Raw genomic sequence first — 26,525 nt, 5'->3', positions numbered from 1 at the left:
CTGCACACCACCAGTAGGGAGTACCATACACTTCAGTAGTGTCACATGCCAGAATTAGCCCATAGTGGCTGCATGCTACCAGTAGGGAGTATCATACACTTCAGTAGTGTCACATGCCAGAATTAGCCCACAGTGCTGCATGCTACCAGTAGGGAGTATCATACACGTCAGTGACACATGATTTGTTCTGTTTCAATGATATTACTTCATAAATAAATGGCCCCACAGCACTGCAAGTTACCAACAGGGAGTTAAAAAACAAATTATGCATATGCTTTTCTCACACAACAGTGCATCTGTCACTAGTCAAAAATGGGCAAAGTAAAGCATTCTACAATATTACATCAATGAATCTACTACCTAAGGGGAACTTCACCTGAATCAGCAAGCGATGAACCTTGTTAAATATATCAAAGTAGACTAAATAGCTGCACAGATGTGGCTGGGACAGGTGGGATAAAGTGGCCTTTTCCACGTGTTGCCATATTGGAAGAGGGTACTGGTACCAGACCCTGCAGGGCTAGCCCCAAGTAGATAACTAAGGACTTTGTGGTTCATACTGCTATCATCAATCGCAGTCACATATAATTATGTGTATGTGGAAGACACCCGAGGCATAGATTCTCTGTGATAGTGCATGCGGGAACTGAAAATTACCAGGACAAAGGTTAAATATCACACCAGAATTTCCAGATGCCAGAGGCAGTCTCTGTCCTCACCATCTAGAGCCAAAGGACTACCCTGAATGAAAGTGAGTGACATGGAAGGATATGAGATGTTGAAGGCAGTGGAGTGACTGGAGACCTAGTATGAGGACTGAGCTTGGGAAGAAAACCTGCATAAGTAACAAAAAAGTGAATTAGCCCTAGAATCATTCAGATGCACTGAAATTAGTCACAAGTAATGCTGTGTGTCATAATTATGCCAGTACACTAGCTGGTACCCACAAGGAGTGTCACAACAAAGACATACTCTCACCAACATCAGTGATTCTGCACCAGATTAAAATGGTGCCAGATATGAGCCACTACACAGATGTTTGTCCATGACCACTAATACTGCTGTATGTCAGACTAATGAAAAAATATTACAGGTTTTCTTTGGACAGCTGATCAGTTGGCAGTTTTGCCTCTTAATTTGCAATACTGACACAGGGCAGAATTGTGCAACAACTTTATTTTAATGACTGTCATACATATCTCTTAGAATACTTACTCCTTTAAAGTAAACCATGTCCAATGTCACTTTTCAGGTCATGCATAAAAGTACAGTTTTGTACCTACCATAAATCTAGATGTTCGAGTGTACACCCTGCTACAGTCATCACACTTGGGTTATCCTGTCGTCAGGCAGTCCCGCAGTCGGCCGGAATTCCAATGTCTTGGTCCGGCGTCGGTTGCTGTCGCTTCTTCCCTGACGTCAGTGTGCCAGGGGTATATATAATGCATCTGACGCCATTTTCTTCAGTTTTTCTTGCCCCAGATGTCAGGTGCCCCCAAAAAGGTGGTCAGTAATTAGTACCAAATTAAGTAATTTTTGCACAAACACAAAATCCCTTCAGCTATAAGCAAATACATCAGAAAGGTATTGTAGAGATTTAGCCAGTTAGATCAGAGGGGATGGAGGGAGGGTAGCCTGGGCTGCAGCAGGGTGTACACTCGAACATCTACATTTATGGTAGGTACAAAAAGTACAGTTTTGTACCTACCATAAATGTAGATGTTCGAGTGGTTATACTGCTGCAGTCATCACACTTGGGTTATCCTGTCGTCAGGTGGTCCCACAGTCGGCCGAATCCTAAAGTCTTGGTCCAACATCAGTTGTCATCACCTCTTCCCTGACGTCAGTGCGACAGGGGTATAAAAGAGACAGCCGACGCCGTTTTCTTCAGTTTTTCTTGCCCCAGATGTCAGGTGCCCCTAAATAGGAAGGCAATACAATAGCTATACACCAATACCTTAGTAGATAAGCAGTAGTACTAGCTGTTAGCAAATACACCATATAGACATGCATCCAATAGATTGAAGTACATGGAGTTGTAACTAACACCCTGGTATATAGAGGGGATGGAGGGAGGGTAACCTGGACTGCAGCAGTATAACCACTCAAACATCTACATTTATGGTAAGTACAAAACTGTACTATGTTCATCATGCTATACTGCTGCAGTCATCACACTTGGGTAGAATCCCAAAGCTATGGAAGGGTGGCTGGTACTAAACTGGGTTAGGTGATGCTACGATGCCCTGCAGAACTGCAGTGGCAAAACCAGCCCTGTTTTTTGAGTATAATGGAAGGTTGTAGTGCTTGGTAAAGGTGTGCACTAAACTCCAAGTAGCTGCCTCCAGAATATCTTTGGTTGGAACCCCTCTGAGAAAGGCTGCTGAGGTTGCAGTAGCCCTGATAGAATGGGATCCAATATTGACAGGCACTGCCTTCCCATGGTGCGAGTAGCAAAAGCGGATACAATGTGCTATCCATTTGGAGATGGTCTGTTTTGAAATAGCCTTTCCTTGTGAACCTGCAGCATATGATACAAAGAGTTGGTCAGTTTTTCGGAAGATCTTTGTCTTATCTAAATAGTAACGTAGCTGTCTGTGAATGTCCAAAGAGTGAAGGAGCCTTTCTCCTTTATTCTGTGGGTTAGGGTAAAAGGTGGGTAAATGAATGGTCTGATTCAAAGCCACACTGGATACTACCTTGGGCATGAAGGTAGGGTTAGTTCATAAAGAGACTCTGTCCTGATGGAAAATGATGAAAGGTTCCACTGTCATAAGTGCTTGTAGTTCTGAGACCCTGCGTGCTGAGGTAATAGCCAGTAACAAGGCTGTTTTCCAAGACAAGCATTGTAGTTCTGCTGAGAATGCTGGTTCGAAAGGAGGTAGTGTTAACTTTTCTAAAATGAAGTTCAGGTCCCAAGATGGTGTTGGTGGTTTTCTGGGGGGTCTTATATTCATAGCCCCTCTGAGAAACTGTCTAAGTAAAGGGTGTGAGAAAATTGGGGGATCCGTATTATATTGAGCTGAAATGGCTGAAGCATGGATCTTAATGGAGGAGAAGGAAAGGCCTTTGTGTAGCATCTCAGTTAGGTATTGCAGTATGTGAGGAATGTTTGGAATCCAAGGATTTTGACCTTTAGCCTGGTGCCATGCACAAAATCTTTTCCATTTGTCTGAGTAAGTCTTCCTGGTGCTGGGCCTCCTGGCCTCCATAATTACATTCAGGATGTCCTTTGAGGAAGTGTTGATTGATAATTTAAGGAATTCTCCATGCAGCTAAATTTAAAGTTCTGAGTCAACAGTAGTGGGAATTGAGGCAAGATCCATGGAGGGCTGTGAGTCAAGTTCCTTAGTAATGGGTACCAGTGCTGGTGTGGCCAGTCCGGAGCAATGAGGATCATTTGTGGTCTCTCTGATCTGACCTTCAATAATACCTTGGTCAATAGAGGTAGTGGAGGGAAGGCATAGACTGTCAGTGTTGTCCAACTGAATGACAGAGCGTCCACTTTCCAGGCTAGGAAGAGATAAGTCCTTGTGCAGAATTTTTGTAATTGGCAATTGTTGGGGGATGCAAATAGATCTATGTCTGGACCTCCTCATCTTTGAGTTATCATTGAAAATATTTGTGGGTGTAGTCTGCACTCGTGGGGGTCTGCCATGTTTCTGCTTAATTCGTCTGCCAATATGTTTTCCTTTCCTGGCAGGAATTGTGCTTGTAGTTGTACTTGGTAGGTCAAAGCTGTGTTCCATAAGGTCATAGCCTGTCTGCATAAAGGGTAGGAGTGTGTTCCTCCCTGTTTGTTTATGTACCACATAACTGTGGTGTTGTCTGTCCTTATTAGAAGTTGTCCTGGATGCAAGAGGTCCTTGAAGGCTGTCAGGGCATTTTGCACAGCTAGCATCTCCTTTTGGTTGATGTGAAGATGCATTTGTTTTGCAGACCATTTGCCCTGTATGCACTGTCCTGCCATGTGTGCTCCCCAGGCGTAGTCCGAAGAATCTGTTGTCATGGTTTGGTTTGCTGGAGGTAAGACGAAAGGAAGACCCTTGTTTGTTTGACATGCTTGATTCCACCATAGGAACTCTTTTTGAAGGCAGGGAATGACAGGTATATCTATTTCGAGGCTGTGCCTGTGTTGTGACCATACACTTTTCAGGTACCATTGTAATTTTCTCATATGCAGCTTTGCATATGGGATTAGTTGAATGCATGATGCCATGAACCCCAATGCCTGCAGAATTTTCCTTGCAGTGAGCTGGGTAAAAGTTGCTATCTTTTTGAAGTATTGAGTCAATTGCTTTTGTTTGTCTGGTGTGAGGTAAGCCATCTGGGCCGTTGTATTTAAGCTGGCACCCAGGAATATTATTTGCTGCGAGGGTATTAGTTTTGACTTCTTTTTGTTTACTGTGTACCCTAGGCAACTGAGCAGCTGTGTTACAAAAGCCAGATGCTGTAATAGAATGTCCTTGCTGTCTGCTTGGATCAGGCAGTCGTCCAGATATGGGTAAATTTGTATTCCTCGTTGTCTGCAATATGCAATTACTGATGCCAGGTATTTCATAAATACTCTGGGTGCAGTAGATAAGCCAAAGGGCAGTGCAGAGAATTGATAATGCGTTGTACCTGCCAAAAATCTGAGGTATCTTCTGCAATCTTGTCTGATAGGGACATGCAGGTATGCCTCTTTGAGGTCCAACGTTACCAGCCAAGACTCCTTGCCCAGCATGGGAAGGAGCTGCTGTAGAGTGAGCATTTTGAATTTGGGTACCTCCGGGTATGTGTTCAGAATTGAGAGGTCTAAGATGGGACTACAGGCTTTGTCCTTTCTTGGGACTAGAAACAGTCTTGAGTAAAAACCTTGACCTTGCTCTTTTGTAGGTACCTTTTGAATTGCTTTCATATCCATGAGAGCTGAGATTTGCGTTTGAGCCTCTGCCCATTGGTTTGGAGGCAGATTTGGCATGCCTCTCATCTGAGGTAAAGTGTGGAAATGAAATCTGTAACCTCGGGTAATAATGTCCAGAATCCATTTGTCCTTTGTTATGATGCGCCAATTTTGTGAAAATAGAGCCAGTTTCCCTCCCAAAGGTGCTGCCAGGGCAATTTTGCTTGGCAGGCGAAGGGGGAAGTCATTGTGTTTGTTTCCTGAAAGGTTGAGATCTTTCATCTCCACCTCTTTGAGTTGCTGTATGCCATTGTCTAGGCCTGAAAGAACCTTGTGGCTGGCCTCTGCCCCTTGGGCGCCTGTAACTACCTCTTTGGGGTCTGTCTGATACAGGAAAGGACCAGTTTTTTGATGGCCAGTTTCTGCTGAAATGAGGAGGTTGTACCTGTAAAAAATCTTTAACTGTTTGCATAGATTTTGCCTTTTCTTCCATTTTCTTCAAAACTTCCTCTGCTTTGACACCAAATAACACATCTTTCTGCAATGGGGCATCCAATAACTTTGCTTTGACATGTTCTGGTAAGGCTTGTTGTTTAAGCCAAGCATGCCTACGTATGACAGACCCTGTGACAGCTGCTCTACATGAGGCTTCAAATGAATCAAAACCACACTGTAAGGTATGTTTTCCCACTTGTTCTGCTGCACACAGCAAATCCTGTATCTCTTTCAAATCTAGTTGATCTGTCTGAGGGATCAGCTTCTGCTTTAACTGTGTAATCAAATACTGTTGGTATTTTAGCATGTGGAATTGGCAGTTTAATGCCCTCATGGCCAAAGTGGCAGAAGTATACACTTTTTTTCCCCATCTTTCTAATGCTCTGGAATCTCTTTCAGAAGGGAGTGGAATCTTAGCAGTAGAGGCCTTAACCCCTTTGAGACCCTGGGAAATGGTCTTGGGGTCTGCATTAGGGTTTTTGTATAGAAACTTATGAGTATCAGGAACTCTGTAGTATCTGTCTGGTTTAGCTGGAGCTGGAGGTAAGGAATCTGGGTTTAAACTGAATTCTGAGAAAACATCATCCAAAATGTCTAAAACTGGAGGAATTGCCAGGGGTCTATGCTGTGGAAGAAGAAGAAACTCACAGAGTCTTTTCTTGGAGTCAGAGTAATCTTGGCCTTCCCAGTGGAAGTGTTCCCTCATGGTGTGTAAAGTTTCCCCAAAAGAGTAGTCTTCAGGGGGGGAGACAGAGGGAATGGACTCTTCAGCATCTGAGTCTTCATAAGGAGGGAAGGAGTAATCCTGGTCATCAGAGTTGCCTGAGGAAATGGATGCTTGGTCAGAGGAAGGATAATCTTCCTCCAGTCTAGGCCTTTTGTCAGGTGGGGGTTGGGATCCCCTGATAAGGGTAATTAAATCCTCGGCCATCTTAAGCATCTGTTTTTTAGGCATAGGGGCCTGTGGGGGGGGTGTGGCCCCGGTTTTCTAACTTTCAAGGGGGCTTTGAGCTTAGCATAAGGCTTGGCAGAGGCAGTTGTCAGTTTGAAAACACCCTCTGAGACCGAAGGTCTATTCAAAGTTTCCGGATCCCCGTCGGGGCTGGCGTCCGAGGAGTGAGGTGGAACCAGATCCTGAGGCCCAACGGTTTCGGTTTGGGATGCCATCAAAAATTCTGAATCAGCGGTAGTCAGGGGCTGCGAAGGCGCCTCGCTGAAAACCGGAGAACCGGTGTCAGGCCTTGCTGAGGCCTCAGTATCTGGTCTTGGCCTTGGCTGCCGGTCCTTATCTTTGTGTTTTTTTAATCACTGCTGATGTTGGTTGCTCCGACGGCATGCTATAGTTAAATTTTCTGCCAAAATAATGCTGGGTGAATTCTGCCCGATGCTTTATTGTACGTTTGTTGAACCCAGCACAAAACCGACAACCAGAGACGTCGTGGTCTGGGCCTAGGCAAGGAATACAATAAGAATGAAAATCCTTATGAGGTATTTGCTTCCCACAAGAAATACAATTATTAACTTTGTCTGACATCGGTCTGAGGCAAGAAAAGTTTCCCCAATGGGGTACTTAGCTTTAGAGAAGACTTCAGGCTGAAACTCGATTCTAAAATTTCAGGAACTGGCCGACCGGCACTTGCGAACTGCTTCTGCTTCGGGCACCGCATGGCAAGAAAGACAGAAGAAAATGGCGTCGGCTGTCTCTTTTATACCCCTAAACTAATCAGTATTTTTAATGTTTAAATGTGGAAATAATGTTCCAAATTGTGGAAATATTTTTGGTAACAATTTAAAATATACACAAATATTTTTTAGTTTATCATTCACTGTTTTTATAACATTTTTAACACATCACATAAGTATGAAGCAAGTTGTATGATTAAATAATCCAGTAATTATAGAGTTTAACATCTGTGTAAATATTTTGATGAATGGAGTTACTTGCAACAAAGTATCACTTGCTGTTCGTTGCAATGCCTATAGAGGCACTCTATCTTTACCTTTATTCAAGGCTTATGTTTGCAATGGATTATACTACTTTAAGGTAACCTTAGTTACAACTAATTACTAAATGCACTTTATTTCAATTGGTTCTATACATATATTTTAAGAAATGTCATTTCCTGTTCTGCTGTTTGTCTGAGGAAGGCTAAATATTTGATTTAGCGAAAAAGCGTTTATAGCCGGTAATTTGGAGTCATTAAACGTCTGTTTATTTTACGAAGTAGTCTCTTATAGTGTTCTTGTTCGTTGTTACGCTCTTTTGGTTCAACAGTTTTTTCGTTTGTGGTTTGGTCTTTTATACCCCTGTTGCACTGACGTCAGGGAAGAGGTGACGACAACCGACGCCGGACCAAGACTTTGGGATTTGGCCGACTGCGGGACCGCCTGATGACAGGATAACCCAAGTGTGATGACTGCAGCAGTATAGCACGATGAACATCTGTACTATGTTCATCGTGTTACCCTGCTGCAGTCATCACACTTGGGTAGAATCCCAAAGCTAAGGCTGGGTGGAGGAGTTATAGAGGGTTAGAGGAGGCTAGAAGGCCCTGAAGAACTGCAGTGGCGAAGCCAGCTCTAGTCTTAGAGTAAAGTGGTAAGTGATAGTGTTTGGTAAAGGTGTGTACTGAACTCCAAGTTGTAGCTTCCAAAATCTCCTTAGTTGGAACCCCCTTGAGGAAGGCTGTAGATGTAGCAGTTGCCCTGGTAGAGTGGGGCCTAATGGTAGCAGGAACTGGTTTTCCATGATGGGTATAGCAAAAACGAATGCAATGTCCTTTCCATTTGGAAATGGTTTGTTTTGATATAGCTTTCCCGTGTGAAGCTGTAGCATAGGATACAAAGAGCTGGTCAGATTTCCTGAAAGCCTTAGTTTTGTCCAAGTAGTAATGAAGTTGCCTGTGAATGTCCAAGGAATGCAGGAGTCTTTCTCCTTTGTTCTGTGGATTTGGGAAGAAGGTGGGTAAGTGGATGGTTTGATTTAAAGCCACACTGGAAACCACCTTAGGCATGAAGGAAGGATTAGTTCGTAGAGAAACTCTGTCTTGATGGAAAATGAGGAAAGGTTCTACTGCCATTAGTGCCTGCAGCTCTGAGACTCTTCTAGCTGAAGTTATTGCTAGCAGCAGGGCAGTCTTCCATGATAGAAACTGTAGATCTGCTGAGAAAGCTGGTTCAAAGGGAGGTAGCGTAAGGTTTTCCAGAACAAAACTGAGGTCCCATGTTGGTGTAGGTGCTCTCCTGGGGGGCCTAATGTTTTTTGCCCCTCTGAGGAACTGCCTTAGAAGTGGATGCGAAAATAAGGGTGGATCCGTGTTGTAGTGGGCTGAAATAGCTAATGCATGGATTTTAATGGAAGAAAAAGAAAGCCCTTTGTGCAACATCTCAGTTAAATACTGTAGAATCTGAGGCATGTGAGGCTGAAGAGTGTTTTGGCCTTTAGCTTGGTTCCAGGCACAAAACCCTTTCCATTTGTCCGAATAGGCCTTCCTGGTGCTGGGCCTCCTAGCTTCCAGAATAACATCCATAACTGCTTGGGAAAGAGGAGCTGTCTGGATGCTTAGGTGATTTGCCATGCAGCCAGATTTAAGGTTTTGAGCTGGCTGTGAAGAATCTGATTGTTTTGCTGTGTGATCAAATGAGCAATTTGTGGTAAAATCCAAGGTGGGCCCTGGGCCATATTCCTCAATAGTGGGTACCAGTGCTGGCGTGGCCAGTCTGGGGCTATGAGTATCAGTCATGGTCTCTCCTTTCTGACTTTCAGAAGCACCTTTGTGAGGAGAGGCAATGGAGGGAAGGCATATACTGTCAGGGTTTTCCAACTGAATGAGAGTGCATCCACTTTCCAAGCTTGATGGTGAAGTGTCCTTGTACAAAATTTTGTTAGTTGATAGTTTTGAGGACTGGCAAACAGGTCTATGTCTGGAAGGCCCCATTTTTGAGTTATCATTGCAAATACTTGTGGATCCAGTTTCCACTCATGGGGATCCATGATGTTTCTGCTGAGGTCGTCTGCCAATGTGTTCTTTTTTCCTGGCAGGAATTGAGCTTGTAACTGAACTTGGTAAGCCAGAGCTGTGTTCCACAAGGTCATTGCTTGTCTGCACAGAGGGTAGGAGTGTGTACCCCCTTGTTTGTTTATGTACCACATTACTGTGTTGTTGTCCGTCCTTATTGTAAGTTGTCCTGGATGTAATAGATTCTTGAAGGCTGTCAGAGCATTCTGTACAGCTAGCATCTCTTTTTGATTGATGTGCAGATTCCTTTGATCTGCAGTCCATATGCCTTGAACGCACTGTCCTGCCATGTATGCCCCCCAGGCATAGTCCGATGCATCTGTTGTCATAGTTTGCCTGGCTGGGGGCAAGGTGAAAGGCTGACCCTTGTTGAGGTGACATGCCTGTGACCACCATAGAAACTCTTGTTGTAGGCAGGGAATGAGAGATATCATTGTGTCCAAGCTGTGGATGTGATGAGACCATACGCTTTTTAGTTACCACTGTAATTTCCTCATATGCAGCTTTGCAAATGGTATTAGTAGTATGCAAGATGCCATGAAGCCCAAGGCCTGCAGAATTTTTCTTGCAGGTAGTTGGGTCTTTGTTGCCATTGTTTTGAAATATTGAGTCAGTTGTAGTTGTTTGTCTGGCATCAGATAAGCCTTCTGGGCCGTTGTATTCAAGCTGGCACCCAGGAATGTCATATTTTGTGCGGGTACTAGTTTTGATTTCTTTTCGTTTACTGTGTACCCCAGGCAACTTAGAAGATGTTTTACAAAAGCCAGATGTTGTAAGAGGATGTCCTTGCTTTCTGCTTGGATGAGGCAGTCGTCCAGGTATGGGTATATTTGAATTCCTCTTTGTCTGCAGTATGCAATTACTGGTGCCAGGTATTTTGTGAAGACCCTGGGTGCAGTAGATAAGCCAAAGGGCAGTGCAGAGAATTGGTAATGGGTTGAACCTGCAATGAAACGGAGGTATGTTCTGCAACTTTGTCTGATAGGGACATGCAGGTATGCCTCCTTGAGGTCCAACGTTACTAGCCATGCTTTCTTGCCCAACATGGGTAGAAGCTGCTGTAGTGTTAGCATCTTGAATTTGGGTACTTGTAAGAAGGTGTTTAGAATTGAAAGGTCCAGAATTGGTCTCCAGGCATTGTCCTTTCTGGGAACTAGAAAGAGTCTTGAATAAAATCCTTGGCCTTGCTCTCGAGTAGGTACCAGTTGAATGGCTCTCATGTCCATGAGAGCTGTAATTTGTTTTTGTGCCTCTGCCCATTGATTTTGTGGCAGGTTTGGCATTCCTGTTTTCATTGGCAAGGTGTGAAAATGGAATCTGTATCCTCGTGAAATTATGTCTAGGACCCATTTGTCCTTTGTGACAATGTGCCAGTTGTCTGAAAAAAGTGTGAGTTTTCCTCCCAAGGGGGCTGCTAAGAGAGTGTTGCTTGGCCAGATGAGATGCAAGTCATTAAGTTTGCCTTCTGGTAGTTTGTGCCCCATTGGCGAGGTTTGTACTGGGCTTGTGGTTGTCCTCTGCCTCTTGGACGTCTGTATTTACCCCTCTGTGGTCTGTAAGAAGCTGGAAAGGACCAATTTTTTGTTGGCCAATTTCTGCTGAAGCGAGGGGGCTGTACCTGTAGGAAATCTTTGACTGTCTGCATAGATTTTTCCTTATCCTCCATTTTCTTTAAGACTTCTTCTGCTTTAACTCCAAAAAGAACATCCTGCTGTAAAGGAGCATCTAGAAGCTTTGCTTTAACATGATCAGGCAGAGTTTGTTCCTTTAACCAAGCATGCCTACGTATAACAGACCTAGTGACAGCTGCTCTGCAGGAAGCCTCCAAAGAATCAAACCCACATTGTAAAGTATGTTTGCCCACCTGTTCAGTTGCATGCAACAGATCCTGCATTTCTTTCAATTCAGATTGTTGAGGGAGTGTGCTCATTTTTTGCTTTAACTGAGACATTAGAAATTGCTGATATTTTAGCATGTGAAATTGGCAATTTAGTGCCCTCATAGCTAGAGTGGCTGAGGTGTAAACCTTTTTCCCCCCACCTGTCTAGTGCTCTGGAGTCCCTTTCAGAGGGTACAGGATTTTTTGCCATAGAAGCCTTAGCCCCTTTGGGACCCTGGGAGATAGTCTCTGGATCAGCAACAGGCCTTTTATAAAGAAATTTGTGGGAATCAGGCACTCTATAGTATCTGTCAGGTTTTGCTGGAGCAGGAGGCAGAGAATCTGGGTTCAAACTGGATTCTAAGTAAACATCATCCACAATGTCTAAAACCGGGGGGATGGCAAGTGGTCTGTGTTGGGGGAGTAAAAGAAACTCAATGAGCCTTTTCTTAGAGTCAGAATAGTCCTGACCTTCCCAGTGAAAATGTTCCCTCATAGTGTGTAAAGTTTCCCCAAAGGAGTAGTCTTCAGGAGGAGAAGCTGAGGGAATGGAATCCTCAGCATCAGAATCTTCATAAGGGGAAAAGGAGTAATCTTGGTCCTCAGAGGAGCCTGAGGAAATAGACACTTGTTCAGAGGAGGCACAATCTTCCTCTTGTCTAGGCCTCTTGTCAGGTGGGGGTTGGGAACCCCTGATTAAAGAGATCAAGTCTTCAGCCATCTGTTTCTTAGGCATGGGGCCTTGAACTGGAGACTGAAGTGCAGTCTTTTTTGGTTTAATAGGAGTCTTAGTCTTAGGATACATTTTTATGGTGAGCGTCGTCGGTCTGAGATGCCTTCAGAAACCAAAGGTGTTTCTGCAGCACCATCTTTTTCAGCAGTGTCGTCGGTAGGGGCTAAACAAAATGGCTGCGTCGGTCTAGTACTCTCCGCCAAAAGCTCTGAAGCGGTCTCAGGTTCCAGATCTGCGGTAGTCAAGGGCTGCGTCGGAGCCTCACTGAAGACCAGTGAACCAGAGACCAGACCAACCGAGGCCTCGGAGTCTGGCTTGGGTCTAGGCTGCCTGTCCTTATCCTTGCGTTTTTTGTGCACACCGGTAGTCGGTTGCTCCGACGGCATAGTGTAGTTAAATTTTGTACCAAAGTAGTGTCGTGCGAAATCAAAGCGTCTTTTTATAGTACGCTTATTAAACCTAGCGCAAAAATGACAACCGGTGATGTCGTGGTCTGGGCCTAGGCAAAGTATGCAGTAAGAATGAAAATCCTTATGAGGTATTTGCTTCCCACAAGAAATACAATTGTTAACTTTTTCTGACATCGGTCTGAGACAAGAAAAGTTTCCCCAACGGGGTACTTAGCTTTATTGAAGACTTCGGATCTGAAATTCGACTTCAAAAATCTCAGGAGTCGGCCGACCGGCACTTGCGAACTGCTTCTGCTTCGGGCACTGTGTGGCAAGAAAGACTAAAGAAAATGGCGTTGGATGCATTTTATATACCCCTGGCGCACTGACATCAGGGAAGAAGCGACATCAACCGACGCCGGACCAAGACTTTGGAATTCCGTCCGACTGCGGGACCGCCTGATGACAGGATAACCCAAGTGTGATGACTGCAGCAGGGTAACACGATGAACATCTGTTTATTTGCAGAGAAGATGTGGCATTTGCTATGTGAAAGCACCTTCCAATCTACAAAAACATGCTTTATTTTAGGTAGGGATCATCATAAACAAATGTATTTTTGGCAATGCAGTTTGACAGCAGAAACCCTTTCTCAACAACATTTTTACACCCCAGGCAGGTAACGTTCTCATTTATAAATACTCTGAGACATCTCATTTACCATCATGACAAATAAAAAGCATCACCTCTCCACACAGACATAAACTCATCATCTAATAAATCATGTGGAATGCAGTGAAAAAAGTCTGTTTACATCCCATTTTTTCAGCGCCTTATACCTTCCTGTTTTTTGGCAATTGATGTTTTGCCACTGCTCCTGCAGGCTACATTTTTCCCACACTTTGCCCCTCCTGCTCACAGGTCATCCATCTCTCTCTCAGATAACTGGTCTATCCATTCTCCTTCACTGTGTTGAAGTTGGATAAGGCGGACAATATCCAGGCAGCCGTCATGGGTGGTTTGATTTTCTTCCAATTTTTCCCTACTCTCCTTGTGTACGTGGATGTAAGATACTAGCAGCAGCTGAGCAATGAGTAGACCTCACTAAACAGACTACTGACTTCTGAGAGGACTTATCTCAGCAAGCAGTACTGCCTCCTGCCATAAGGCGCCACATGCTATTCCCCCCAGTCTGCAGAAGGGATGATCTTAAATGTATATGTGTCCCCTGCACATGTCCATCCCTAGGAGGGGTGATCAGGACATGGTCTCTCTTTCCTCTCACTCTATACCTGGCTCTTCTAGTGCCACAGCCACTAAACAAACTGCAGTTACATGGGTAACAGAGATTCATCGCTCTGTGCCAATCAAAATGAATTGCTGAAAAACACTCAAATAATGTGCACCTTATGAAAATGAAGGCTTCATTCTTTCCCTTATTTTGTAATTCACGGGTTTAGAGTAAATGATCCTGTTTAGGACCTCTGGTCACTGAGAAGTATAAATGCTGCTGATCCATGTTTGTGTCTTCTCGAGTTTATTAAATGTCTAGTTGCATGCAGATTACATACCTCTCAACTGTCCAGATTTTTGCAGCATGTCTAGATTTTTTGCCTCATATTTTTGGTATGTTCCTCTTAAAATGTGTAGTTTTCCAACAAATCACTGAGGACTGAAGTCACTAAATAATGACTGATATTTGAGTTTCAGACTTCATATCTCCAAAAAATGAATGCCAATACAAAAACTGTTATTCTATCAATGTTCTGTGTGTATAAAATCAATATTTAAAAGTTGTTCCTATTTTTGGCCCTATGACCCCCCCCCCCCCATTATGGCCTTTGTCCAGATTTCTTGTGCAAAGAGGCTGAGAGGTACGGTGCAGAATTAAGTCACTATAATTTCCAAAGTGAAATAGTAATTAATTCGAGTATTATGGGAGATAATGACTTAAAATCTCACAAACATGCTTTTTGTCACTAATTTCTGACTTAACAGCAGATTGAAAGATTTTGTCTTAGCACCATAGACTCTGAAGTTTAAACAGAGAAAACTGAAATGGAAAAGATAATGTTAAATGCTAACCACTGGCATACAGACTGTAACCATGACTACAACAAAGGTGACAATGGTCCAAGCATCAGAGCAGGCACTACAGAAGACAGCCAAAAGCAGTAGGAAGGAGTGAAGCTGTTTGCTCCAAGGTAACAACAGGTGCAAAAGAATTGAGTGAATCTGCACAAAGACAACAATACAAGGTGCCAACCTTTGCATGCCCTGTACGTTATCTTGCAGGAGGATCCTAGCCTGGGAGATAAGCAAAAAAAAATAAAAATACTGAAGAGTTGAGAATGGCAGCCATCTGATGATAGTCTCCCCTCCCACTACTTTAGCAATATGATTTTTAAAATGGTTGATTGATCCTGGAAGCGAAGGTTTTCCCAGAGGGTTAAGTAGAATGCTATACTAGGCAGGATAGGGGATTAAATTGGTTAATATGGGACTGGGGTTAGATGGTCAAATTAGTACTGGGAGCCATACCTCTCAACTGTCCAGATTTTTGCAGAATGTCCAGACTTTTTCCCTCAAAATTTTGGTCTGTTCCTTATACTATTTTAGAAACTATCTTAACTTGCAACATTTACTGTATATACTGTTGATAATCAATATCTTGTTATTGTATTAAAGCCAACAACTTGTGATGTTGTTTACTATTGCTGCAGCTTTGTATCTCTATTTATCATGTACATGATGTGGAGCTTTTCTCCCCGGGCATCCGCTGAAAAAGGACTTGCATCCAGTCGGAATTTCCCGGTAAATAAATAAAAATAAATAAATAAATATAATTTTGGATTTTCTGGCAAATCATTGGGATGATCAAAGGAATTAAATCACTAAATAATGCCATATATTTGAGTTTTCAGACTTCATATCCTTTAGAAAATGCATTTTAACATAAACCCTAATATTCTAGCAACTTTTCAAGTTTATGAGAACAATATTTAAAATCTGTCCCTATTTTGTGGCCTTTGACCCACCCCCGCCATTATGTCAGACTTTATCCAGATTTCTTGGGCTAAGAGGTATGCTGAGAGCAAAATAAATAAATAAATAAAAGGAAATCAATTTTCCTCTGAATAATGCACATAAGATGAAGAAAAGAAAGTAATTTCAGTAGATGTTTTTAAATTAATTCCTGATAACATGCCATTTACTCTGTATAGCTGGATCAAGTACTTTAATAAGAATAAAAAGTTAAAAGTGACTCCATCATTGTTTTTGTTTTTGGAATTGAGTAAATTAGATCTGTAAACATGTACTTGCAATGATTTGTAAGAATCATTGCAAGTACATGTTTACAGATCTAATTTACAATGATTTGTAAGAACAAATATAATATCCTAAATTGTGTTTATTATCTTATTGTTTTTAATACTTGCTTGGTAAATCAAACATTTATTGTATAATGAATTTCCTACTGAAGGTTGCCACAAAACATATCTGGTAGTTTTCTACAAAGGATTGATGACATATGCTGCTAATGATCTTCATTCTATAGTGGTAGGTTTGATTCCTTCAGGCTCCATTTGCTTGGTGTATGACTGAGCAATTAACATAATCAGATGGTTCTTTTGGATTCCTCCTGGAAAAAAGGCACTGTCTACAAAGAACTTTGTTCTTCAAATGCTATTTAATTTTGGGAGGTATTGTTGGAGTAGAACTAAATTAGCATGCTCTTTAACTACATGTCCTATTTTATAGTTATTGCTGTGCTTAGCTGTGTATATAATAACCCACATTAAAAATAAAGATATTGAACAATAAAGCTCTATCCTGGTATGCCCTCATCTTTGACACACCATTTGTAGTATTTTTCTTATATTAGGTACACTCATTGTTTACTTCCATGAAGTCTGTTTTTTTGTAGTTTCCAGTTATAGTGTACTTTGTATAATGTGAGGATATCAAATGTCTGCTAGACTGAAGTATTTAGTGTGAGGTTTAAAGGTCTGAATCCCTTCTACTGAATTAGTCATAAGAGTGAACAGTTACCCATTAATTAATATGAGGCAGACCCACATTTTATATTGGTATGTGGCAGGCCCACATTTTATTTTGTGGTTTGTTAACAGAGTCAGTAAAGGATTTGTAGTTACCTTTCTCCTTTGTGACAAGCCCTTCTTCAGATGTGCATTTTAAATACGCCATTTTAGCTCTAGTTTCTTCTTATTTATTTATTTATTTTTGGTTCCATAAGATTAGACCTTTTTTCCAAGTTTGATGGTATAATCCATTTCTAAAATACAATATGTCATTTTGTAGTTTAAAAAACAGGTTTTTGTACTCCTTCATATATTTGTATGTATATACATATATATATATATATATACATATATATATATATATATACATATATAGAGAGAGAGAGAGATATAGATATATATGTATATGATGCTGATAACTGGAAATGTTTGGCAGTACACTTGTATAGTAGATTGCAAAACAGGTGCACACTACCTTCTACATCAATTCTGTAAATAACTATTTTTATTTTATCTTTACAAGCAAATTGCTGTTACCACTACTGATATTCTAGAACTGCACAGTATACTTAGGATTATTAGAGTGGAAGTGGATATGGAAAGTAGCACTATTATGATCTGTGATGGAACATAACATCATTATGATCTGTGTATAGTAAACGGGATAAGCCCATGTATGGCACACTGATTCAGTATATTTGTTAGGACTAGGTCAATAATATTACTTCATCCAGTTAAACTGATAGTTAAGAAAGGCTGAAACACTGCCTTGTATACTACTCAGGAGTCACAAACTCTATTCAGATAACAAATGTATATGACGCAGGAGGAAATCTCCAAAGCTTGCACTAACCTCCTGCAATACACACATACACACACACACACACACACACACACACACACACACACACACACATATATATAGGGTCTATATTATAAGATCGACATTTGAAAACATCAAACAACATATGGTCGACACCATATGGTCGATGTCTTCAAACATCGATCTTATAAAAAGACCAAAAAAAACAAAGAAAAAAGTACCCTAATGGTACCCCCCGCTACTTAAATATACCAACTCCGAGACCGCACTACATTGCAGTAAATGGAAATCTCCCCTTACAGAGATTTCCGTTTACAAGCTCGAGATTCTGAGCGTTCGATATTCTCATGACATTGTCGGCTTTCGATAATGTAATATAAACCCTATATATATATATATATATATATATATATATATATATATATATATACATATACACACACACACACACACACACACACACACACACACACACACACACACATATGTGTTTGTGTGCTATACAAGTTATTGTTGCATGCATTTTATCATGTAGTGAAAGGATTGCTGGTACAGTTTGTGGAATTATGTGACAGTTGTAGTTCATTGTATCGACCGTTAACAAAATTCAAGGGTTTTGCCTTTTTGTCGAGTTTATGTGACCCTGTAGTTAATTTATTACATATTTGGAGGTGTGGGAGGCAAAGCCACCCACATAAAAAGCTATTTCTTTGTTTTACTTTCCGTAATTGCAAATGTAGTCTATTGGTTTACATTTGTGATTGCTTTTTTAAAATGATTTTATTGGCAATTAATGGTAATCACCAACAAGTGCGTTCAATATTTTGTTTCAGTCAAACTCACCGGTGATTATTCATTATAAAGTCATAGACAAAGATCGATAAAGGTATATATTGGATTACATATACACATACACATATATTTTATATATTTATACATATGTATTATTTATATACATATATATATATATATATATATATATATATATATATATATATATATATATATATATATATATATATATATTTGTGTGTGGTGTATGTGTATGGTTGCAGTTCATTGGTCGACAGAATGTGCTGCTCTGTTTTTTGTCTTCTTTCCTATTTTATCAAGTGCTACGTTTGCTGAGTGCAAGGTTTGCAGAATTGAGTAATGTCTTTTTCACATTGCATATAGGATGTGCTTTGGTTTACAGTAAATGTATGTTAATGACAGAACTTTGGGGTTTACAGAAAGTTTCAGCATTAGGGGTGGGAACGTATGTGTGACAGTGTTTGTGGGAGAGGGTTAAAGTAAGGGCTAGTTAGGGGGATAGTTTCAGTGTTGTGCATGTGTGCTACTGCATGTGTAACGTGTCTCCATGTCTTGCGTCATGGTTCGCTTAGGGAAAGGGTGACTTGTAAGGTAATGTGTAGGGTTTGCATTTGAGGCAGGGTTAGGACATGTCAGTGTCCAAACAGCAACAATCTTCAGCTTGCACAACACAAGAAAAAAATGTTGTGTTTATAGGATCATAGGAAGTTACTAGGCTATTGGCCCTGTGGCCCATACAAGCCTAGCCAAGAATATAGTCCATGTTCCAGCAAGTCAGCGCCCTATGCCACTGTCCAGCAGGGACACAGGTGGAATCCGAGGGGTGTGTTTTCTGTTCCCCATCCAGTTATCCAGGTTGCCCTTAAAAAGAGTTAATGAGGTACTCTGCTTTACGTGGAGAGGGAATCTATTCCACAAAAGTGGGAGTCTCTGGGACACAGGTCTGTCCCACCAACAAGTCCTATTGATGTCACAGACCAGGTTTAGGTTGCGCGTGCAGGTTACTTGAGTGGAGTTTGACTTTCGGATATACAGCAGTCCCATCAGGGCATGGTCTGAGATTGCTTTGTATGCCAGACAGAGGTCGCCTCTGAGGAGTCTGTAGGAGACTTAGTAGCGGGACAGGACTTTTAGCCTATCTGTGTGTGACAGATGTTTTGAGGCCTTGGATTCCCTGGGTGAGGAACCTCTGTGGTCTCTCCAGCTGCTGTATGTGCTTTGTGAGGTACATGCCAAAAAGGGCATTGTACTCAGTAATGGGTCTTATAAGGGAAGAATACAGGGATGTTATGACCAACTTGTCAGTGGGTGAGATACCCTTACTAATGAGCTGGGCCATGTAGAAAGCTTTCTGTACAATGGTGCCAATATGGTGGTCAAAAGTCAGGTTGCTATCAACCTGGGTGCACAGGTCCCTCATGACTGACTGCATGCTTAGGACCTTATTGTCAATGCAATCATTTGTGGGGATGTCACACTCCTCAAAAGGGATGATGATGCATTTTTTGGCATTAAGTTTGAGGCCATGTTTCTGGCACCAGTCATTTCTTTGGGCGAAACCCTCTTGGAGGATGTCCACATCACTAGGGAATTGAGGACAGCACCCAGCTTGCAGTCATCTGCAAACTTGGTCAGCCATAGCCCACTAGATTTGGCCCGCACTTCTGCAAAGTATTTCCCAAACAGCAGAGACCCCAAGACCAATCCCTGGGGTACACCACTTGTTATGGGTCTATTACTTGAGGTGGCTTCCCCTATTTTGACTAGGTGGGTTCTATCAGTGAGCCAGTTTACTACCCATCTGGTAACATATGGATTGATGCCTAGATGAGAGAGTTTATCTAATATACCTGAGTGGAGAATAGTATTTAAGGCTTTGGCCAGGTTAAGGTAGGTGATGTGCACCATCTTCCCCTCATCTATGGCCTTGGTGACTGTCTCAAAGAAGTTGACCAAATTTAATAGGCATGACCTCACCTTGACAAAACCTAACTATGTTGGATCCAAGTGTCTGGAGGTTGCCAATGTCCTTGTTAATGAGGTCCATGATAATCCACTCCATGGCCTTGCAGATCAGGCCAGTTAGGCTGATGGGTCTATAATTTCCTGGATCAGTGGACGCTCCACCTTTGTGCAAGGGGTTGACAGTAGCTGTCCTCCACTTGGCTGGATCGAAGCTGGTACTCAGGCTTTGGTTGAATAGGGTGCCTAATCGTGCTGCAAGTTTCTGCCTGAGTTCATGTAGTATGCAGCCTGGAATGTTATTGCGCCCCATGGAGGCTGTATTTTTTGCCTTAGAGAGGGCAGAGATTACTTGCTCCTTAGAGACAAGGGGAGGGAGGCAGGTACTGGGGATGTCCTGTTTTACTGATGGGGGGGGGGGCAGAGGAGTGAAGTTTTCACTGAACTTGTCTGCCAGCAGGTTGGCTATATCTACAATGTTTGTGTATTTGGTGTCCTTGACCACCAGTTCTGAGCAGATCTGGCTGCTTCCCTTGAGTTTGCACACATATGTGAAGAAGGCCTTATGATTGTCTTTAGTAGATGTGACCAGTTTGGACTCAAATTTGCTTTGGAGGATTTCACTAGTGGTCTTATTTGCTTGTTCAGGCTAAGGAGAGATTGCTTCCAATTAGGCAACTGCTCCTTCTTGGTCCTGGACAGCAATTTTTTCCTTTTATTATAGAGTTTATTTATTGTAGATGTCCATCAGACAGGTCTACTCTTCCTTGAGGGAGATGAGTTTGTCCTGTCTGGTATTCCTGATTCCATGCAGCTATATAAATGCTCATATAGTACTTTGGTGTAGGTTTGGACATATGTGCCAGTTCTTATGGAGGGGGAGGGAGCTGTGAAGCTGTTTATACCTTCCCTCAGGAGGCTGTAATCAGCTTTGGAGAAGTTTTTTTTGTTTGACCTTAGCTGGAGGGGGGGGGTCAAGGGAGATGGTGACTTTGAAAGTGACTGCTTTGTGGTCGGATCTTACCAGGGATGATGACACTGTAGGGATGCTGCAATGGCTTCTCATGTTGGTTAACACCAAGTCCAAGATATTTTAACCTCTTGTGGAGGTATCAACCAACTGGTCCAAGGCATTAACATTGACAAAATCAAGGAATCTCTGGGTATTTGTGTTTTGGCATGAGTATTTCTTCCAATCTATGGTTGGATAGTTAATGTCACCCAGATTCAGAGTAAAGTGTTGAATATTGATAGATTTGAAGAGGTCTAGATAGGTGGAGTGGAGTCAAAGTTGGATGCCTATAGCTAGCTATGATTTTAATAGGGGTCTTGACAATTGTTAACTGCACCTGGAGTGTTTCCTGTGCATCATACTGTTTAACCAGCTTAGAGGTGTGTATGTCTTTTATATATATTGCAACCCCACCTCCTTTTGTTTTACTGCCTATGGTGTTTTTCCAGGTAGCATGACACTTTACACTCACTGCTGTAAGACAAGTACCTAGCACCTCCAATCTCTAAATATAGCTAATCTGATGTCCCACAAACTGAAAAAAGAGAGGGTGGGAAACTAAATTTAAGCTCACCTGTTGTCTCTTCTCAAACTGCACAGTGGAGTCAGTGTGAACTAAGCAGTCCTAGTGTAGTGAAATGTCAATGGCAGAAAACTTAACAACCTTCCTCTTTTGATGATCCACGACTTGCTATTCCAGCGTGTGATTCTGAATAACTTTATCATGGACAGCAGTCCATCCTTCAGTTAATTTCTAATCAGCTATTCCCAGATAACCAAGAAAGACACATTGTCTTCCACAGAACCAAACCTTTCTAGTAATATGTGTTTTCCTTTACTTTCTTGTTTAAAAAAAACATTCTCAGCAATCCGCAGTCACCCCATTTCAAAACTACTATAGTTCTGGTAAAATTAGATGTATACATAGATTGCTGCAGAGTAATTAGATTAGGACAAACATAACAGAAATCAGAATAATGTAAAATAAGAAGCGATACAGTGAAACAGGTTAAAAAAGAAGAAGAAAGCGCACTAGATGCACACTACAGGTAAGTAACGTAATCCTCCCCTGTACTCCCAGGATGCATTGGACAGCAAGACTTAACTTGCAGTCTCTTTTTTAAAACAGAAAATGCAGAACTGAAGTCATGCTTGAGAAGTGTTGGCCTTCAATGTAAGAATGGTAAACAGAGACCACATCTGGCAACATCTTAGTAGGACAGAAAAACACCCATTCAGAACATTGCATCAGCAGCAGGGACACTACAAATGTCTAACACTAGGAACAGACTGCTGGACAGTACAAACCTATAAAATGAAAACTAGGTTCAAAACAGGGAACATTCTGTGTATCTCTGGAAAGCAGAGCTTATAAGAAAGAATGAAGAGTCAGTAAAAGTAAACTGAACCACTAGGTCAGCAAACCAGGACAGACTGTGCAGAGCTTGTTATAATATAGTAGTACTGGAAATGTAATTATAAAAGGCTAAAAATTTCTACTCTCATATTAAGCAAATTAATTTATTAGCTGGCCAAAATCCTAGGGTGATATTTGAAACAGTCACACAGTAACTTCATAAAACAGTCATACTTCTTAAATGCAGATTTATACAACTGATAAAACAGTACAGCTACAGGTAAAGCTGTTCAAAAAGGGTGCAGTTTATACGTGTCCAACCATTACTGCATCCTGAAAATGGTATATGACATGTCCATTGAGTAGTACAGGCGGCTTTAGCACAAAGGTGTTCACAGCTCTATAAAATGCAGAACAAGTAGTAGGATTCATGTTATGTCCTATAGCCGGTGACAGTGGTCTCCATAGTAGTAGAATTACAGAACTTCCCATTCCTAAACCATCTCTAGTGTAGAATTTAATTACAAAGTCTATAAATTTAACCCAAGGCTGTTTCATTATAAAGGATGCTAATGTAATGTGTTCTGTTAATTTATGTTACACCACTACTGTTATGAATTCTGAATTTAAAAAGAAACAGAACAATATTATGGACTTTATAATGATGGACATTCTGTCTGCATTTTGCCCTGGCTTACATGTACTTAATCTTTGGAGCATGTGATTAAAGAATTATTTAAACTATACATAGAATTATTTAAACTATACCTTATTTTCATAGGTAAAGAATAGTGTGACCAGCAGACTGTACTACAGCTAAGAGACTGGACCCACACACCTTTCTCTGTAGTACTAAGGGAGACATGGGTCAGCATCTACGCAAGTTATCTAGGATTACAATTCTAATGAGTTGGAAAAAAAATCTTAATTTCTGTCTAGCACATTTCATAGAATTGTTTTACATAGCTATCTGGTATACAAATGTTCAGAATTAAGGTATAGTCACACATAACCTGCCAATGGCCCATTTCAGCACTTTCATTCAGCGTACATTTCAAGATGATCATTTCTGATGTATTTAAACCAGACATTTTTTATGCAAGCCATGTAATATCTACAGGTGGTAGAATGTACTAACACCATTACAAGGCCTGTTCCACAGACTGGCAGCCCTCAAAGCAAATTTTAAGACAATCTCAAGAATGCACAGAAAATATCGCCTACAGGAGCAGCTAAAGAGAACACTAATAATACCAGCTGTAAGACTTCTGGCAGAGCAGTACAGAAAGAGGTGGGCTGCCTATAGTCTAAAATGAATTAAATTAATTTTATACAAAAATGTATGTGGTTCACAAAGATAGTGACATCACCTTGGCATATCACACAGAGATGTGAGTGAGGTTGTAGTGGCCAAAGAAACCATGTATGTGGCATCTAGACATGTTTTAAACCCTCAAAGTATGTTTCAGTGATAGACTAGAGGAAGAATGAGACCAGGAATACAATATATTCTCATCCCATAATCAACATAAAAGTCTAAGGAGGAAATTCAGGGCAAAAGGTAAGTTATAGCAGATGCAGCTATGCATACAAGTACTGCAGGTGGAAACATACTACCAGGAGTTGTGTCTGTTTGATGTTTTATATATATATATATATATATATATATATATATATATATATATATATATTAGGAAAACATTATGGTGGACATTATGTATAACTATCTCAGCACTCTTGGCACTGTCTACAGAAAGAACAAGTCTCAAAAAGGTAAGTAAACGTTTTGTTAGAAGGATGTATACATCATTTAGAAAGAAGTTTTAAAAGTCAGAAATACTGGTCATTTAAGTACAAAGCGAGAAATATATGTAAAGTTTATGCAGTAATTGCTTATGTGTGCAGTGGAGTGGAGAGTTTATTAAACCTACATCAACACTTTTTGAAGTTTTAAAACATAAAGTTGAATAAAAATTCAGGTATATCCCTTTAAATCACATTGTGATTGATGGTGATTTTTGTGGAATGCATTGAACACTGCTCAGCTAATACTTTGTTTTTCTGTTGCTTTTTAAAACAGTATATAAGGTATCGGGAGTGGTGTGTAATATCTGCAACTTTCGATGTTTTCATCTCGGTTTTGTAAATTTCAGTTTTGTGTTAATTTGATTTAATAAAGTAGTAGTATATGTGTGTGTTTGTGTGTGTGTGTGTGTGTGTGTGTGTGTGTGTGTGTGTGTGTGTGTGTGTGTGTGTGTGTGTGTGTGTGTGTGTGTGTGTGTGTGTGTGTTTATGTATCAACTTCTATAGTTTTACACAAGTAACATATTTAACGGAGCATTTCATTTCTCCATAATGTTTTCAGTGAGACACTACTTCCTAGCATCACAGCTAAACTTCCCCTCCAACTTCATTTGCTAATCATAACCCACACTTCCTTTTGTTTATTCTGTTTTCAGTGACACTCCGTTCACCATCTTGCATAGAAACCTCTGGGTGAAAAATCAAGAGACTTTCTATTCCTGCAGACTTTGTTTCCCTTCCTCACCATCAATGATAGTCTCAGCCAGATCGCCTCCTTTAATGTCACACTGCTCACTAAAGTCACAACTCCAATACCCTATGTAATGCCTCGTCAGATATTTCCAAAAGTGTCTCCCTGCAATACAGACCTCCAGCGATATATTCAGCCATTCCGTTTGCTTCATTCAATTCTTTACACAATGGATAGAGTCAATTAGTCTAGGAGTAAATGGGACCCCAAATCATCTTGTCAGCTAATGGCTATAATGACACCTCTCCCAAGTTCAATATTATTGGTACATCAGTATTACAGTGATGTGTTTCACTGTACTGCTAAAACAGATCTGTCACTGCCAGCTTTCTGACCAATCTCATGTTTAAGTCACTTCGTCTCAAAACATTCCTGCTTTGCATCACCAGGAAATAAATCTTCCCATTGATCTCCAATGTAACACTTAACATAATGCTGTCAGGCTCTGCACAGTTGAAGCATTTAACTACAGAATAGTACAACAGCTCTGACCTTTGATAATGTGCCGTGCTGCTGCAGATAAGCATTGTATGTGCACTAGCTGCTGCAGATGAGCATTGTATGTGCACTAGCTGCTGCAGATGAGCATTATATGTGCACTAGCTGCTGCAGATGAGCACTGTGTGTGTATGCACTAGCAGCTGCAGATGAGCATTATATGTGCACTAGCTGCTGCAGATGAGCACTGTGTGTGCACTAGTTGCTACACATGAGCATTGTGTGTGTATGCACTAGCAGCTGCAGATGAGCATTGTATGTGCACTAGCTGCTGCAGATGAGCACTGTGTGTGCACTAGTTGCTACACGTGAGCATTGTGTGTGTACTAGCTGATACAGATAAGCATTGTGTGTGCACTAGCTGCTGTAGATGAGCACTGTGTGTGTATGCACTAGCAGCTGCAGATGAGCATTATATGTGCACTAGCTGCTGCAGATGAGCACTGTCTGTGCACTAGTTGCTACACATGAGCATTGTGTGTGTACTAGCTGATACAGATAAGCATTGTGTGTGCACTAGCTGCTGTAGATGAGCATTGTGCATGTAGACTATGTCCAGTACACTGCCACAAACTGCCACAATTCATAGACATTAACTCTGGTTAGCCAAAGTGGCATACAACACACACATATCCCACCAGTATAGTACAGTATACCTTAATAAACTGCCTGTAAGTCTTGTGCTATGGTCCCCTGTCATAAAAAATTTTCAGTACATAAGCATGACAGCAGGCCAATGGTCATTACCACCATAATGCAATAAGGTGACCTTGTGATCTGTGACATCCCATTGGTGGGTGCTCACTGTCATTACTGTTTGGGATGATGTGTGTGGATAATTGTTGCTGAGAGAGATTTACTTGCCACACAGAGTTTTTTTCAATATGTTGCTTCACACTACATCCTGACAAACATACTAACAGGGAAGGGGGATTGCTACATTGACAATGTAGCATGATTGTGTAGTGAGTGGTTGCTGTCCCATAGGATAACCTACTGGGAGCAGCCAGTACTCCATCGGTACTGAAGGAAGGTTTGATTTCATCCACCATACATGCACTGG

General features: G+C 41.3%; 1 protein-coding gene across 1 annotated transcript in view; it reads right to left on the bottom strand.

Moving 5' to 3' along the window:
- The window catches only part of STARD10 (StAR related lipid transfer domain containing 10), a 686,474-nt gene that overhangs the window by 477,236 nt on the left and 182,713 nt on the right, over positions 1 to 26,525 (bottom strand). The gene's annotated exons all lie outside the window — the stretch shown is intronic.

Source organism: Protopterus annectens, chromosome 5.part1, assembly GCF_019279795.1.
Source record: "Protopterus annectens isolate FY-2018-M chromosome 5.part1, PAN1.0, whole genome shotgun sequence".
In the NCBI taxonomy this organism is placed as follows: Eukaryota; Metazoa; Chordata; order Ceratodontiformes; family Protopteridae; genus Protopterus; species Protopterus annectens.
The sequence above is the reverse complement of the archived record's forward strand: the minus strand, read 5'-3'. Positions and strand labels throughout refer to the sequence as shown.